The sequence below is a fragment of the Heterocephalus glaber genome, unplaced genomic scaffold (genome assembly GCF_053883595.1).
Source record: "Heterocephalus glaber isolate CG9 unplaced genomic scaffold, H.glaber_assembly_v1.0 deba00001606, whole genome shotgun sequence".
In the NCBI taxonomy this organism is placed as follows: Eukaryota; Metazoa; Chordata; class Mammalia; order Rodentia; family Bathyergidae; genus Heterocephalus; species Heterocephalus glaber.
The window spans coordinates 22,016,230-22,035,328 of record NW_028258377.1 but is presented as its reverse complement, the minus strand read 5'-3'; the positions used below and the strand labels follow the sequence as shown (position 1 = coordinate 22,035,328).

The window sequence follows — 19,099 nt, the reverse complement described above, 5'->3', positions numbered from 1 at the left end:
AGCAACTCCCTTGGAAGTTTATCACAATAATTCCTGCGAGAACTGTATTTTTCACCACATTCTCCAATGAAGGCGAAACTAGCATTATTGACCATTGAAATCTGTAATGGCGTGCTCTGGAATGTTGCTTATTTCCTTTCATTTCCTAGTGTCCTTTAGTGATGGCCCATTTTTCAATGGCTCCAATACCTTTATTATTTGTAATAGCGAGGTTGAAATATAATTTATATAGTATGCAAGTCATCTCTTTAAATCACACAATTCAGTGGTTTCTAATATAATCAATCATAGGGTTGTGTGATCACCAGCACAATGAATTTTAGAGCATTTTCATCCCCTTGTAGGAAACCCAAATCCATGTAGCAATCATTTTCTTGTCCTCCCCAGCCACCTGTGGCCATGCCAAGCAACCATCAGTGTATTCTGTCTCTCAGTGTATTTTGCCTGTTCTGGACATTCATTTAGATGAAATCATACAGGATGTAATCTTTGTGACTGACCTCTTTCACTTAGCTTAATGTTCTCAGAATTCACCTCTGTTGCAGTGTAATATCTCACTGTGTGGACGTACCATGTTTAATTTTCCATTCATCAGTTAATGGACATTGGATTGTATCCATTTTGGACTTTTCCTATAGTTTTTGATCCTTGACATCATGTATCATTTCTCAGTGAATGTGGGCCAAAGAGGACAGGTTGTGGAGTCATCTGCGTCTGAGAGCAAACCTCCATTCTGCTGGTGATGAGCCCGGGAACTCTGACTGAGCCACACTGTTTTCACAATCTTCTTTCTGTATAAAAGGGTTTACTGTGGTCCTTTTGGCTTGATGTAAGGATTACATGACATAATAGTTGAATAGTTTCACAAGTGTTGAGGAGGTAGCCACATCATATGAGCCTTCCCATGGAGCTTTTATACATTGTATGTAAAAGTAATCTGAGTAATGCCAGGCTATTCCACTCTATTTAAAATCAACCAAGTGAATACTGCAGAGGCATCTCCTTGTATTGACAATGTGCTCTGCAGAAGACTCAGCAAAGCACTGTGGGAATTGTTTCTGTTCATCTTCTCCTAACTCGGCCTCACCCTGTAATCCCATGAAGTAAACCCCACAGACCTTTGTCTTAAATATTGTACAATTTTTAAAAAACCAAAATTGATGCTGGTAATCATTCCACAGTAGGAAATGGCACAACCTTCCCATTTCATGGTATTGTCTCTTTTTTTTTTTTTTGGTACCGGGGATCGAACTCGGGACCTTGCACTTGCGAGGCAGGTGATGGAACCACTGAGCTAAATCCCCAGCCCAAGGCATTGTCTCTTGAGGTAAAAATACTGTCATTGATTCATCCGATAATACAGGATTTTAGAAACCCCAAAACAAAGCCTTTTGTATCTTTGGACCAGAAGTGTTGTTTATCGTGTGCTGTTAAAACTTTCTTATTTTAATTTTAACCAGAGGACAGGTGGAATAGAAACAAATCCCCCCAGCGAAGTCAGAGTACGCCTGAAGTTTCCTTAGTAATCGAGTCACAGAGAACAGCTAACCAAATCCTTCAGTAGAAATACAGTGCCTAAGTGAAGGCTTCTAAATGAATTTGCAAAAGACGAATAGACTCCTGCTTAATTAAACTTACTTGTAAAGTTTGCTTAGAGTTTGTAGTAATTCACCTTGTCAGTTCTCATCCAGGATGTTTAATGATGGGTTTGCTTTGCTTTAGTATCCAAATCAAAATCAGCTTCTCCCTCTTTCCAGCCTGACATTAGGCACCCCATGGAAATTGCATTATTCTCCACATGCATATTCATAGAATTAAGTATTATCGATGGACATAAAGAGCTCAATTATTTTTTGCAATTGGATGCTTAGTTGCATATGCTGAAGTAAAGTAGATTGAATATTTCAGAGTCTGGTCAAATCCTTGAAATATAAAATGTGAATGAGTGTCAGCATGAAACCACCAGCCTTACCATATCAATTAGATTTTTAAGACAATCATCATCAATATTACCCCTTCATTTATAATTCATGAAATGTCATCGATTATAATAAGCACAATTTTTCCTCCCAAAACTGTGTGAACAGAAAGCATTTTAACAGATGAGGAAACTGACTGAAATGCAGAGAAATGCCTCATCTCCGGCCATGAAATTAGTAAGTACTAAAGCAAGATTAGAATTGAGAAACTTCTGACTTCTAGTTCTTTATTACATTCTCTGCATCCTCTTGTATCTTGGGAATGATTTGTTTCCCTGTGTTTGCAAGTGCACCCTTTCTTTAGGTTCTTAATTTTGCTGTGTATATGACATGGTGGCATCAGTTTAATTTCCTGGCCAACTCCCATGGACATTCACTGATGGACAGAATGCCGTATTTCCAGATGCCAGGATAAATGTAATTCTCAATTAATAATTTAATAAAAAATAAGGTGTTTGTTTAAAATATTAATTAAACATTCAAGGAAAACACACACCAGCGATTCGAGAAAACACTGAATGCAAATAGAAAAAAAAAGGAAATGAAGATAGCTTAATTCTATATGCATTCATAATATACCACCTGCTTTGTCCTTGCTTCTGGGACATTAGTTCCTTTTTCCCCCAGAATCCTTGTCACATGTTGAATTGTTAATATGGTTTGTGGAGCAATAGGGATGTTAAGAACAGTGATCTCCGAATCAAATGCCGACAGGAACCAGATAAAGGGCATAAACACCTGTGTATGTGGTAATCACACATGCTCATATTTGTGCTTTGCAAGAGATGGGGAATGTAGAAGGCTGGGTCATATCATTAAAGGACAGGTACTGTGCTCCGGCTGATTGCTGTTACCTTGAAATTAGCCTAGAATTTTCCCAGATCATCTGATATTCCAAGTAAGTCCAGAAGTCAGTACATATGCTCCTGAACTTAACTGGGGTCCTGATAAACAGATCCTAAATTGAAAATATGCATTTAACAGAGTAGCCTATTGAATAGTATAGCTTAGCAGCAAAATACACTGCACAGTGCTGGTTGCTTTTTCCTCATGATTACCTGAAAGCTTCAGCTTGTCACTGTCTAACATCACAAGCATATTGTATGCTTCTTGCTGGCCGAGTAAAAGAATTCAAACCATGAAGTACAGGTCCCCTGAATAAGTGTCACCTTCACACCATTGTAAAGACAATTCATAAACTTTTTTTGGCAAGTTAACTGAGGATGGAACCCATGGCTTTTGCACTGAACTGTAACCCTAGACCTTCTCTTTCTATTTTTTATGAAGTCTCTTAATATTTGACTGAATTAAATTTAATGAAAGAGGGTCTTTTGTAAGACAAAAAGTACAAGCTGGCAGGAATTGGCCTTCAAGTCATTTATTCATGTATTTTCCACTTTCACTTTAAATAGGCCTTCTTCCTAGAGAGAAAAGAAACCATTTCCACCTAAGATTGAGGGACCCAAAGTGAAAAACACTGTAAATATTTACATTCTGGTCACATCAATACTCAGATATGTATCCAGTGAATTGCATTTTAGCAAATTCTCATTCTTTTTCTGGGGAAGCACCAAAACTCCACTGTGTCACCTTATTCCAGCATTACCCATTAAGGATGTTGTCTCATATCTGAAGACATCAATTTTAGAGATTTACCATGAACACCAAACATACTGAAGACAAACTGAAAAAAAGGCAATAGATAACATAAATAGGTCTATGCCAAAACATAATCTATGAAATCATTTCAATTCCCAAAAGCATAGGATAGCTTAGCACTAGACGTGTTAAGGGATTTACTTGGAAAATGCGATGAAGATATTATACCTTTCTCAAGGAAAAAGCTCTCTGTGTATGTGTGATGTCCTTTAGTGTTGCAGTCTGGGTGTTGAAAGAACTCGAGATCTTTTGGGAAGAAGCTTTAGTAGATGACTAATCTTTACCTTCCCTGTGGTATTTAAGGAATGTCCCCTACTTTTTGATAATATTTCTGAGGTGTCAGAGATTCAGGTGACAAATGACATTTTTATTCCTGACATGCTACTTTTTATTATATCATTGAGAAATAAAGTTCAATAAGTGACTTCTGATAATACTTTTACTGCAGTCTTTATGAAAGATCGATTCCATTAAGTAGGTACATTTCAGTTGCTATTACTTCAAGTGATGCCATAATGTACTTCAAATGCAGTCTTTAGTTAATAATAGCAAGCTTATTGAGTGTGTTAGCAGTGTGCTAAAGTACTTACTTTTGGACCACACATCAACCAAAAAATGGTATTTTAGATCTGTGTGCTTTTTGCATGTTTTCTTCTCAAATTTAATGTATAGTTATATACAATTTTAAAATACAAACATATGTGCTATTTTTTATAGCATGCTTTACCACTTAATGTCTCAAGTTACTACATTGAGTATAACTTGAAAGTTTACTCGATCATTTAGGAAATATTGGTCATGCTAGTCACAAAAATTGAACTCAAGTCTACTTGCCTGGGAACTCAGATGTCATGTAAAAAGAACCCAAGAAACAGGAATAAGTAACTAACACAATTATGTCCTTAAGAGAGATTTATTTTTATGACAAGGTACAAAAATTGTGTATGGTATAGAGGGTGTTTATTAAGTAAAGACAGGAGTTCATTTTCTTTCAACTTTTAGTACTCGAAAAAATATGGCAATTCCTAGACAAATTGAATAGGGAAACTTATAAAAAATTTTAAAAACAGTTCAAGAAACTTCCGTATCCAAAAGGGACAATTTCAAAAGTAATTGTGAAATTTTAATAACATAGAGAAGTATTCATCTATCTATTGTTAAGTTAATAAGCAGTTTAAAAATTGGCCTACACATTATAGAACCAACTAAGCTTCAAAAAGTAAAAAGATAAATTCAGATAAAAAGATGGGGAATGTGTGTTACAAATATTGACAGTGGCATGCATGCATATATAATAAGATTATAGATGATTTTGTGTTTGTTCTATTTTTCTCATTTAAAAATAAAAATATATTTTTTGTAGAGAAAAAATTTCCAGTGCAATTATAAGTCATAAGCCATTTTTATTCAAGAACATTTTTGTGGGTTTTTTAATTTTTAGTACATTAATAATACAGGAATACCAGTTGCATAATTAGTCCTTATAGAATTTTTAATACTGATGGTGGTATGTCATAGTAGAATTTTCTTATAGTTTTGAAAACCTGCTTATACTAGTTTTTAAGGCAGAAAAAAAGTGTAATGAAAATATTAATGAAAGATTTGAGGCACAACTGGTTAATTAATTTCATCACACAACAAAACATAAAGTATGTTTTCCTTATGATATAGCTGTATTGCTTTAGGCGGAATTTCTGAGCAGCATCAAAAAATTAAAGTCCTACATGTTCACCATGGATTGTATAGAGATATCTGTGGCCAGCATGACATTCTCACAGTGAAGATACTAGCAAACCTCCAAGATATATCGTGAGATCTGCTTAAACAGTATATTAAAGTATATTAGAATTTGTCTTGATTAGGAAAATAGCAATCAAAGCATTTGAATCTTTTTACTTGTTGAGACAGATGGCCTATCTTTATAAAGGCAAATATCCAAAAACAACAACCCACTACCTTATCTTTCAAAATATGGTGCTCAGAATCATCTTGGAAAAGAGCTATTTAAGCCTAATAAGCCATATGCTCAATGAATTGATTTATTCCATTCTGTGTTGTAGACATAAAACCCTTTCTTGCAATGTCTTTATCATATCTGCATTCTCCCCAACTCATTTATGAAAATTAACAAAGCTTCCAAATGAGGAGTAAATTTTTATAGAGAACTCAGCTTTTGTATAAGAAACATTAAATAAATATGCTTAAGTGAACAGTCTCTGATTTACCAGTGATTCTCCCCAAAGTGTTCACTGTGTGTTTGAAGATCAGATAAACTGACAGACTCCTTGGTGAGCATAAAGCAGGTCTAAAATCACTCCAGAAAGAATGCCTCAGAGGTATGTAGCTTCCCTTCTATTTGTTCTTATTTAAGTTAGAGATGGACAATGGGCTTGAAGAAGCTTATAATATCTCTGAGTCTGTAAACAAGAGTTTATTTAATTTGATGTATTAAGGTATACTTCAGTTCATTGTATTTGGTACTGGAAAGAATATGCTATGAAAATTAGCAGCTTCATGTATGTATAATATGATGGAGACCTGAATTAGGAAACTCCAGGCACATCTAAATGACCCAAAACATGAAATTAAACATGGGATAGGCATTCTTTTATTTTAAATATTGTAATTCCCTAAAGAAATTCTTCATAAGTATAAATTCCATGCAAAGAGAAACTTATTTAATCAACTTGTGGAAACATACTGGTAAGATGAGGGAGCATAGTCTTTTTTTTTCCATATAGATGGACTCCAAACCTAATTTCATGCTCACTTATTTGAGTGATAGTTGGCAAATCACCTAAACTCTCTGAGGTCGAGCGAGTATAGGAAAGCATGGAGACATAAGTAATCAAAACTAAATTGAATTTTAAAAATAAATTATATATTTGTATGCATTATACTTACATCACCTTTCTGGAGAACACTGAATTTTAACTGAGAGATGTAGTACAGTATCATTATCAGAGGTAAGATCAAGAACATGATTTAAATTATTAGATTCTAAAAGTTATAGTATTTCCTAGGCAATTTGTATATGTGTCTGTGTGTGTGTTTGAGAGAGAGAGAGGGAGGGAGAGAGAGAGAGGGAGGGAGAGAGAGAGAGAGAGAGAGAGAGATGGGGGTAGAAAAAATTCAGAGAGAGAGAATTTGGGAGGCATCTGCATGACTTACCTTAAAATATTTTGAAGGGTTCCAGGAGATTTGAAGAAGACTAAATTATAAAGTAATCTAGAAAACATGACTAATCCCCTACATCAGGCTGCCACCGGATCATGTTACTAAAGCTCAAATAATTTTGGCAAGAATAATCCTCAATGCATAAAATGTACCTGAACACAATCGTAGTTACATTTTCCATCTTTCAATTATTACTCAAAATATTCATACCTCATTCATCTGTTTTGCCTGAATTCCTGCTGACCAGACTGTATGCACGTGTGGAAAAGGACAAAAGGTAGACATGTAAACCCCAGAAAAACATTTACTAGTTAAATGAGAGTAGTTTCGTAAGAGACATTATCAGTGGTTGCCCATAGAAATGTTTTGTAAGTGCTTCACCGAGACTTACATCTCTAGCTACTCAGGTGAGTGTCATGGGTTTGCAGGTTCACCTGGAAGTTATAGAGAAACTTAGCTCTAACAGCCCACTGAATCTCTGTTGATGTAGCAGGCTTTTAGACTCTCCAAAGCTCTTACACTCGACAAAAATTTGTTTCGCAACAGACTCAGGGAGGAAGAGGTACAGGAGTAGTTGGGAAGTGTTTTCAGCAAGAATACATAAAGTGTTGGGCTTTAGAGCAGCAACCATTGTCACAGGGCAGAGATGGGAGCTGGGTGAGGAACTGTTAGATCCACAAATTCTTAGAGGTCTCTCCAGATTTCCTGACTCAGAAACCAGGATCCTCAATCTGTTCTCCAGGTGATTCTGATCCATACTTCAAAACGGAGCACCACTGATTTTGAGTAATACCAATCTTGAGAACCAAATGCAACCTTTGTAAATAAAACATTTTTGTTTCAAAAAGACATGAAAGTAACAGCTCTGCAAATACCTTCACAGATAACCTTTTGGTAAAAAAAAAAAAAAAATGATTACTGAAGGACTCATTACCATTTTTTGCACAAGATTATTTTTTGACACAAGACTGTCTACTAATGAATCTTAGAAGCAGTGAAAGAAAATATGGAATACTTTTAAAGCTATACTTCTCCCGTGAATCACTAATCAAGGAAATATTGTGCCAGGAAAACCAGAAAGGTTAGGGAATTTGTACTTCCTAATAATTTTTTTAAAAAAAGTCTGCTGCATTTCTGCTAATGCTGCTAAATCAAAACTGATCAAACTTTTGGCCCAGCCTAGTATAATTCCCTTTGAAATGTGTTGTCGTGTCTGTCAGTTTAGTCATAGTTTAAGATGTTAGATGTTTAACTTAGGAAGATGAGTGTAGAGTCTGAAAATATGTCATCAAAAGGAAAAAAAAGTGACTTAAATTTTTGACAAAAATATAGTTAAGGGACTAAATTGAAATCTGCAGAGAGGGTGAGAATTTGAGACACTGCCAAATGTTCACTGCGTCCAACAGAACTAAGAATTAGAAATCTGCGCTGGCTTAACTTCTATACTTCAACTGAGGGACACCACTTCTACGGAAGATCAGTTTATTGTTGTGTTTAACTTTGGCATCGTTTTCAGGAGGTTTACCCTATATTTTTTTTACTGTCTCAGATCATTATTTATTTAGTTCTATTTTTTATAGTTTTCTCTATAAATAAATTGTTCTATTTGAGCATCAGTCTATTTAGTACTAGGACCCAGTTTATTTTTTCAAGAAGATGATGTTAGTATATGCCTTACTTCTTTTTAGTCTGTGAAATAATGCACAAGTCTCAGTCTTAGTAATGATATATAACTCCCTGTCTGTCCTCTCTGAGGTCACTTCTTGTTTATTTAACCCAGGTGGAGCTGTTTTGTATCAAAACAAAGTGGCCACAGATGAACTTTCACGAGGTCAAGGCCCATGCCACTGAGGGTTCTGTTGTAAAAGATTGTCAATTTGTGACACCTTGCTGTTGCATTATTATCCATGCCTACAAGACTGGTTGCAATGAGTTGTCTAATTTGAATTTTCTGAACCATGCCTTTAATGCTCACATACCTAAGGTATTTATCCAAACACATTGTAGGTTTACCTCCCTCAAATACTCAGCCAGCCAGCCATTTCCTTCTGAGCAGAGCAATAAAAATCAAGCTAGACCCTATGCCTTACGTATGGAACCCGCATGATTTACAGCCAGGCTGAGTCTAAAATCATAAAACTTTCAGTACGTGGTTAATATATAACCATCAAAATAACAGAGTGCAATTCTAAATTTATGAGGCTGAACTTAACACTGAATATCAAATAAGAATCACATTGATCTCTGTAGCGGATGACTTAAAAACACATTAGGTGGCATAACTGCAAGACAGTACATTGATTTAAGCATAAAATGCATAGCACTCAATACTTTACCACCTAACGTTTCTCAATAATGAACAAAGCTGTTGTATATTGATGAAAGGAAAATTATTTGTTTTGTTATATTACAGTGCTCATGGAGATGCCTTGCATTTAGGCTAAGCAAACATGATTTGAATCACATTTAGCAAAGGGTGACATTGCATGGACATTGTACTGAATTTACACTTGTTTCTCAAAATAACTATACAGAAGCATTATCATGATCAGAGTTTTCTCACTTTTTTTTTAAACAGGGAAGATTCATAGTAGGTAGGTACCTACTTTTTGTAAAATATATTTTACTGTAAATTTTCTGATAAAAGCAATTCCATACAGTTTTCCGGTCAATATCTTTAAATGCATGAGCCAATTTTGTAGAATTATCATTGTATTCAGAAATGCTAAAAGTATCTTTTCAAAAGAAATAATTATGATAAAAACACATTTTATAAAACTATTACATAGAAGAATCTTTTTTAAATTTCCAGTAACTTAGAGAATTTGGAAATTTGGAGAACCACAGGTGTCCAGGAAATTTAAGTAATAAAATGGACAGAGTTTGTTCTCTCTGAAGATAGTAGCCCACGTGCAGCCAGTGACGGCTAATAGTATACGGAAGTGCTAGGGATCTTCGTAACTGGACAAGGTATGTCTCACTTTTCAGCTCTCTCTGGGTGTGTGAAGACACTAGCTCCTGTGATTTGTAGTAAGATACTGAAATGCAGATTTTTATCTGAAATTTCAACATTGATAGAGCACTGAAATGTGAAGTAAGGGGCAGAACAAATTTAACCCGTGCTAATGTAATTTCAGCACTTATACTACCACTCTAAAATGTATTTCATGGCCTCTGAGAGCATTGTTTCATATGGAGGAGCAAGATCTTTCCTAACTGGTGGTGGAAAGCTCGAGGGAAGGACTAGACATCCAAATCTTTGCAATTGACACGGAAAGCCACCTGACTAAAATATCAGTTAATATTCCACTAAGTAGACCTCGTTCTATTTTAAGCTGCCCCGTGCCAGCAGGACTGTGGCCTCATAGTGTGCACAGGTGTGAAAGGTTACCGGTTACCCAGACGCTGTGACTGTTGTGCCTAAGTTCGCTTGTGAGTTGCAAACTTTGCATGCAGAGGCAGTTGCTGGACCTTTCGTGGAATCTCTTCTAGGCGTCACATTCCAACCACAGCATAAACAGGTAAGTCCTTTTCTCAGAAAAACATCCTGAAAAGAAATCGTATTGTTCACGTCAAGGCAGTGACTCTTAACGATATGAATTTTAACTTTACATTTAAATAAATGAGGTACACATACTGTGGCACGTTTTTGTGCCACGTATTTTACCTGGTGTGTGTTTTCTAGCATTATGTTTTCAGGCTTTTTTCCTTTGTAATAAGTTAACTTACTACTCTCCATGACATGCGAGATGGACTGTGATGTTAAAGAATGTTTTCTAATTATCATTGACATTTGCAGAGAAGACTAAAATTTAACAAAATTAATTGTCCATCTTTGAATGGCTCACTTTGCAGTTAATCATAGAACTCTGATTTTTCTCCTACTTATGAAAACTTCTGAGTTTCATGTCTTAATAAGGTCCACAATGAACCGTGCCCTTAGTGAGTGCTCCCCCCCCCACTTCTGACACGGTTAGTATATTTTAAGCAAAAAAAAAAAAAGAAAAAAAAAGTGATTTGGGGCCTGGGATTTAGCTCAGTGGTTCTGCCGTCTGCTTTGCAAGTGCAAGGTCTTGAGTTCTATTTGCAGTACCAAAAAAAAGTGATTTTGAAAGAAAATTCTCTAGTTATGTTTCAACTGAAGTGTTGAAATGTAAAGTAACCTCACCTGTCTTCTTTGCAAAAGGTAGGTGAAGAGGTTAGGTTGAATAGTGAGGATTGGATCATCTGCACCGCGGTACATCTCTACTAATGTAATTTGAAGTGCTAGGGCCCCTTGCATCCATTTCTGAATCTGTTATTCGTTGATTAAATTAGCTGGCTGGATCAGTACAGTGAAAGAGGCGCTATAATGACATTATAGAATCAGTATGCCATGATGGATTCTCAGAAGAAGTAATTGTGACAGCCCTGTGGCCATATGCACTCAGCCTTGCAATTTATAGTCATTTGGAGAGCCAAGGACTTCTCAGTGTGGGTTAGGGAATTTGTTCCTGCTTTTGACATACGTTGAGGGATATATGTATAAGAGCAGGAGGGGGTACTTAGTGGCAGTTCAGAAAGAAATCAAAAGCCTCTCCTCCTAGCCACGGTATTTGGATGATATTCAAGGAATAAGCCATTGCGTATGGATGCCTTTATTGTAACGGTGCCAATTCCTTTAGACAGATTTATATCATAGTACCTTTTCTTTGTGGTTGCAGAAGATAATGTTACTTTGGGTAAGATAAAAGTAAATGCAATCTGGTATCACAATTTCCCTGGTTATGGAGCACTGTAAATTCTCATCTTTGTGTTGCATTTACAGCAATCCTAAAAACATTGCTGGGGTTGTTTTGATTTAGGTACATGTGGGCTTCCTAATTACCAGTAGTTTTTAAGCAACTTAAAATGTAACATTACTTTTTTTTGCTTTGCAACTATTTTCAAGATAAACAGACTGTCAGATGCCTCTAAAGGGCTTATGATGACAGCAGTTGGCAATGCAAATACTGGCAAAACACCACATTAGGCCAAATTTATTGCAAAATTACCAAAACATGTATAACTGTGAAGTTACCTCAGTACTACTATTGTATGAGAATTACTCCCTTACTGTTTTTATTTTTTATGATTACTGGGCTACAATCATGTTCAGTTCAATGAACATCAGTACTAACATACAAACTCCAAGCCAGACTCTTGTTGTAAGCTCCTTTTTCTTATACCCAGTTGCAGTATATAATTGATCCCTTTTATTTCTCAAGCCTGGGAAAGCAGAGTTGTTTTGTGTTTGTTTGCTTCCCTTATGACCGTCATTATCTTCATCAATAGATAAGTCACTGTCAAAGTTTCAAGATCAGTCTCTAAAAAATCACTACCAGGATCTTTATTTAGTCCCTCCCTCTTGTTCTTAATAGAAGTTACCCAGAATGACAAATTTAGAACCATTTCTGCAGTAATTGTATAGTTGGGCATTTGGCTTTGCAGGTAATTGACAGGTAACTCTCCATTCCCCTTTCTGTCACTGTCTCAGTGTTCTTCTGGCTCCCTAAAGCTCTTATCCAGGAGTTATTTTCAACTCTCCTCCTTCACCCTCTATGCCCAATTTATCGCCAACACCTGCTGCTGCTTTCCCAGCAGAGTGTCTTAGATTGCTCCTCGTTTCCCTTCCTACACCCTCCCTCCCTGTGCCCTTTGATCATTCTGGGTCTGGAGTGTGGTGCCCTCCCCTGATCTAGCTCTGTGGTCCCTCTCACCCTTTGCCAGTACAGCCTATATACACCAAGCTGCCAGATGGATCTCTTGAGTTTTGATTATATTCATTCATATCACCTCCCCACAACATTCGGCCTTTGCTTATTTGTGTTTCAGCCTACAGAATGTATGGCTTTTATTCTCCTCTCTCTTACCCTTTCTCAAGTGCACATATTTGGGTAACATTAATTACTGTGTATTTAAATTTTGTGCCGGGCACTGTACTAAGTGCCTTTCATGCATTATCCAGCTAAAGTTACCTGATTCCCCTTTTTATGGCTGAGGAAACAGAAGCGTGGAACAATTTTCCTTTCATTATGAAGAGAGAGACTTCAAGTCCAGAGAGTCATTCACTCTTGCTTCACAATGATGCAGCCACCCACCATGCCTCACTGGTCCCCTGGCTGCATGTGCTTATATCACCACTACCCTTGTATCAATCTGATTTGGTATTTATTTTTTGATAATTGATGTTTCTCATCTCCTTTGTGCACTTTCAGAGACTGATCCTATACTTCATTTGTCATTTGTGCATTTTTACTGTATTAATTTGCATTGAATAATGTATCACTCAATATTTATCCGTGTGCATTCTCACTAGGACCCTAATCAAATTAATCTACTTTATAGAAATAAAATTGAAATATTTTGCATTCTCCATTATAATACTTTGTACCCATAGTCCCTAATGAAGGTGAAGATCAAGCTCACTAATTGTGCAAGTTTGTAAGAAGGGCTTTGTTGCTATGTTATAGTTTAATGTTTCCGTCTAGTAAGCCACAAGGAAATTATATTATTTTATTAGGAAACCTCAGAAAACACAAGTGTTGCAAATAAACTGACCATCCAACCATATCCTCAACAATAATCAAAGCATGAATTAAAAAGGATCCATGAATAATTAGAAATTATAGAAATTTGGATCTTTAAAAACTTCATATGAGTAATATTGGGAATGTTTCTGTGAACATTTTATTCCATAAAAAAATGCCAAGAGTGTTTCAGTAGCATTTATTTTTTCATTAACTTTATAACATTTAGAATATACTTTTTAATAATATTTTATTCCATAAAAAATGCCAAGAGTGTGTTTTCTGAGAGGCGGAAGCAGTTACTCTTACTTTGTGTCTTATTTTAGTTTGAAAGGTCAAGGATGAGAAAATCAAGATTGGCAAAAGCAATTATTGACAGGATTGGTGTGGGGAAGTTACACAGTGTTCTTGATGTCAAAAATAAATAGTAATCATTATTACATCTATATTAAGACATGCTGGTGTCATTTTTTTAAAAAATAAATTATAATTTCTTCAAGGTAATTTAAATAGTACCAACCAATAAAACAGCATTTTGGGTAAATTATATATATATATGTGTATATATATATGTGTATATATATATATGTATATATATCTCCATGTTGATCAATCTAAACTTAAAATGATGTGGGTATGTATTTTAATATTAGACAAAGAATTATATCCATATAGAAAAGTATGTATGTATATAAAGTATTTGAATATTTTACTGATGGCTGTGTATCTGGCAAGATGAGAGTTCATCAGTGTCATTTTCTGTTTCATTTTGGTCCCTGAAAAGCCCTGTCCAGTCAGGAATACAGAAACAAAGAGATGGCCTTTTTAAAGTTACTTTATGTACTTTCAACAGCTCCTCTCTCTAACATTATGGAAAGTGAATGTGTTCTGCAACCAGATAGACCTAAATTACAATCCTGAGTTTGCCCATTACTTTCTCAATGTTTTCGGTAAGGTGTACCGTTTCTCTTCAGTAAGCTAAACATTAAAATATTTGTAATATGACTGAGAGGATCAAAGGAAGGAAACGTCTGTCCTTGTTGGAGTTAAAACCAGGTTAAAAGACAAATGATAAATAACAATAATGAGTAGTTTCCTAATAATCAAATTCCACCTTCCAGATTCCACCAAAAGTAAAGTCTAGGATTCCGTAAGCATCACAGAGCATGAGAGAAACAGTTTAATGAAAGTTTCAGAAAGAAAGTTTCCTACAAAGAAAAATAGAATTTAAAATAGTAAGAAAGTAAAGGAATATATAAGCAGGTAAGTAGTTCTGTAGTCTCCAAAGGGTCACCAGAATCCCTGGTAGTGGGGTGCCTAACATGACAGAGAACCTGGAAGCCAGAGTATTCCGTGCCCTGAAAGGCTCATGTGCTTGGAAGCAGAGAGCTTCTGGTTGCCTGGTGGATACTGTTGATACCTTCTTAGTGCTTCGTGGTAGTGTGTGAGATATTCTGATTTTCCTAGAGGGTCTGGAAATCCAATTTTGGGAAAATGCCAATTTTTAAAACAATGTTCATTAAATTGTTAAGGACAAATGAAAGAATCACGTGGACAAGGGATGATGTGTCCTCAAGGACACTATGAGGACCCTGTTTGCCTGAGTGCAGGTACCATGGTATAGGCTATTTATACTTTTTCCACTGGGGACCCTGCAAGGTCAGTAGTCTCACCTATTACTGGTCTTTTCCTGGCTTCCTCCTGTCCTGCCTCATTATCTTTGAACAACAGGCCCACTTCCATCCTAGGAAACTTTGCCCTGACTTTTCCTGTCTGGCACATTCTGCCCCCTGATATCTGCATGGCTAATACTTTTTCCTTCAGGCTCAAAGATCACCTTCTCTGTAGGACCTGCCATGACCTTGATGCAAACTTGCAGCTCCCTCCCCACATAGCTTCTGCAGCCTCCCCTGTGTTTCTCATAGTACTCTCACACTCCGAAACAATGTATCCCTTAGGTAGATATCACAACTTTTGCCTGTTATCTGGCTTTCCCCATTGGTATACAAATTTCAAGGTGGCACCATTCTTTGTTTAGTAATATGCTTAGAACTGGGCCTGATTGATTTGTACACATGCAAAATATCTGTTGCATAAATAAGGAATAAATGAATTCATGTGTAGTTTAAAGACCATCCTAGAGAAAATATAGATAGATAATTTTGAAATACAACACTAAGCTAAGTTAGCCAGAGAAGACCTTCAAATTTAGGATCAAAGGAGTCAGTGTATTAAAACTGCATATAAATTCTCAAAGTATTCTGAGGTCATAGTTAAACAAGAATAACATATATGTTAAAACTCAAACTATTCTCTAATTAACTAAACCAGTATAAAAAGAAAAATAGTATTTTGACATCTCCAAAGTAACAGCCTGATGTAGGTCACTGACTTATCCTACTCTAATACAGAGTATTGTCTTCTGACAATAGCATTAAGATAATTATATTTGAGTGTAAAGGGTTGTTTTCCAAAACATTGTTCTGACAAAGTGGTCTGTTGTCTCAAAATTAACATTTCTCCTATATGCATGTTAACCTTGTTCTCAATCAACTAACTTAATTTAAATGTCTGTTATACCTCAACTATTTAGCTAGATATCTGAGGAGACCTGGCATGATGTCTTTGACAGTGTCATTCTTAAGGCCTTAAAGGACGTCAAGCTTCTGCTTAATAGGTAGCCTCCCAAATGAACATCAGTCAGGGACAGCATCAGTGAACTCTTCAACAGTTCACAATTAAATTGAGTATCCTTATCCATAAAAGAGAGATAACAGGAAAATATACTGCACAAAAACTTCACAAAGATTACATGAGAAAATAAATACAGCATTTCTTCCCATACTGTTCTGTTGGTAGCATTTTTAGGAATGTGTTTATCCTCTCTGTTACTATGGATTTAATAACTAAATATTATAGCCATCTAGCATTTGTGATCATGATGATGTAGATTGACAAGTAGAAACATTATAGCATTTCAACTGGATGATTTCTAATATAGTCAAAAAAATTAATTTATGGCTAGCAATTTCACAATGTTCACAATATTTTAGAATTCTAAAATTTGTAGTACAATAAAGTAATTTCTCATTTTTTCCAATCAGCATTCCAAATCTATTGGTCCACACAAGTCAACATATGCATGACTTAAGACTTGAGTCGTTAGAAATCTCAATGGCCCAAATCTAATAGGTAGAAAGAATATACTTAAAGGTTCAAGGGATTATGAACTCTTTGTACCTCATACCTGAATGTATTAAAAAAAGACTTTCTCCTTTACCACACAATAATGCCAGTATGTCCACATGAATCTTGATGCCAGGGTAGCAAAGAACATGCTGTTGGGCTGCAGAAAATGAAGACCTCTCCACTTTAAAGTTGAAATGCCATGCTCAGCAGTGACTCCAGAAAGATTTGTTGAAGTGAAATGATCTTATAATCAGACTTTTGTCAAAAGATAAGGAAAGACAACATTCAGTAGTTTTTTCTTTTTTTGGTACCCGGGATCGAACTCGGGTCCTTGAGCTTGTGCAGCAGGCGGTGAAACCACTGAGCTAAATCCCCGGCCCAACATTCAGTAGTTTTATGATGCACTCTTACCAGGAAAACACAAACGGATTTCATTCTTTTTATGTTTTAAAGCGTTGACTCCTCTACAGCACACTGCAAACTGCAATCATGACAATATTCCATTTCAGACCACTAAGAAGAATAAACCACACATGTACTAGATACTTTCTTTTAGCAATGAAAAAGAAATACAAATTGTTAGTGTCTGCCATTCTTTCGATTTTTTGCAGATTCTTTTTAAGATGGGAAGTTGTTTCTAGCACTTGTGGTTATTGAGATATAATTATTTTAGCATTTTTAGGGGTCATGGGTACATTTATGGAGCGTAGTTACCTAGCTGAAAGATACAAATTAACTGCTAATCATTACTTAATGAGAGCTTTACCGCACCATGTTTGAGTGCTTGTCTGTGTGAACATATAGATTAGTAAAGCCACCTTTTGGACTTGCTCTTAGTGAAGCAGGTTGATTTTGGAGATGGATAAAATGCATGGCTAGATATTCTGTCCACTGTGCTGTTGGCAGGCTGTTGTTTATCACAAGGTCTTAGTGTTCTTAATGAACTGTTAACAAGCTGTCAATTATGGTGTTTATGCAAATTAAAGAAAGAGACATTGAAGGATTGATGTTCCTAGAGCTAAAAATGCCTCTGTGAAATATTACAAAGTAAATAATCCTCCTTTTAATAACTGTCCTTAAACATTTGCTCTCCTTTGCCACTGAAACATTCCCTGGAAAAGAATAGCCTAGCCTTTCTCTGAGTGTTGTGCAGACAGACCAAAACTCGTCTAGGATGTATTTTGCTTTATGTTGGCAATGCTCGAGTTATGTCCATTCACCCTCAGCCCTAAGTGAAGTTCAATTGCAAGTGTTCTGAAATTCACAGGTAAGTATTCTATGACTCACACATGGGGCATTCATTTTCCCTTTGTTCCCACTGGAGACCATGTGCCATGGTGAAAACACTCCACAGCCTTTAAAATGTCCTGCACTAATGTTACTTGTTCCAAATCCCTGTCTTTCTGTAGTTACCCAAATTATCTCAAGTGTAAATCCCTTGTGTGGTTATAAATTGTCAAATTTGAGATAGTTCTTTGAACAATCTGCTTGTAGCTTGCACGAACAGACTTTCAGTGGAAGACATAGCCACAATTTTCCTTTGTCGCTTTTTTCCCCATTTTATAAGCCCTGAATCTGTTGACCTAATACATTCGCCCACATCCTTCAAAGATTCATACAACTAACATAACAAAGATTCATACTCTAGGCTTTCTGCCCCTACTCCCACACAATTAATCAGTTCCTTTTTGCATCATCTCTGGAGTGTTTTAAACGAGGTAAATATCTTCCATTGCTTCCCACTGCCATCACACACAGACTGTGGGTTCTTTTGGAGCTTGGCTCACTTGATATTTATCTCAATGAGTCTTGCTTTTCCGGGATAGAAAGTAGCCATCTCATTGCACTTTAGAAGATTTTTCCGCTCAAACTTGTGTTTTGTAATAAAACTAAAGTTATTAAATGATTCTCAATATTTAGGAGTCTAATAACTTTGCTGCATTCTCATCACTTTTATTTTAATTGGTGTGATCAGAATTCTATCCAGATAGTTATTATTGGAGAGCAATCCTTAAAGAATGCTTCACTTCTCAGTACAATTAAAGTAGACATCTTTTTAAAGCTCTTAATATTCCCCCCAGACATGTGAAATTACATTTTGTTTTGTGAAAGTCATGTTTTGATTATATGAAATTGGTATTTTATGTATAAAAATTCTTCTATTTGGCTTGGAGTTTGGAGGTTTGTCCATTTGTTAGTGTATTGCTTATTCCAAAATTATTGAAACTATTACTCTTGCAGGTTTTGGGTTTTCTTGCCTCATATTCTTAGCTCTGGGAGTTATAATGTTTCATAAAGGAAGTATCATAATTTACAGAAAGCTCATGTATTCATATCTAGTTGGAATGATAGATTAATCTGTTTTATTATAAGTATATCAGAAGTGCAATAAATATTTACCAATGAAATGTAGTGATCACAAGGTTTTGCACAGTGCAATTTGGCATCAATGTCCAAGTGAAATATAGATGGCTTTATATGTATGGCTATGGTACCTGCTCTGCAGTTTGAAAAATTTATATGTAAGTGTTGCGAATGTAAATATGA

General features: G+C 35.8%; 1 protein-coding gene across 11 annotated transcripts in view; it reads left to right on the top strand.

Annotated features, from left to right (window-relative positions):
* The window catches only part of Tenm2 (teneurin transmembrane protein 2), a 1,248,268-nt gene that overhangs the window by 462,226 nt on the left and 766,943 nt on the right, over window positions 1-19,099 (top strand). The gene's annotated exons all lie outside the window — the stretch shown is intronic.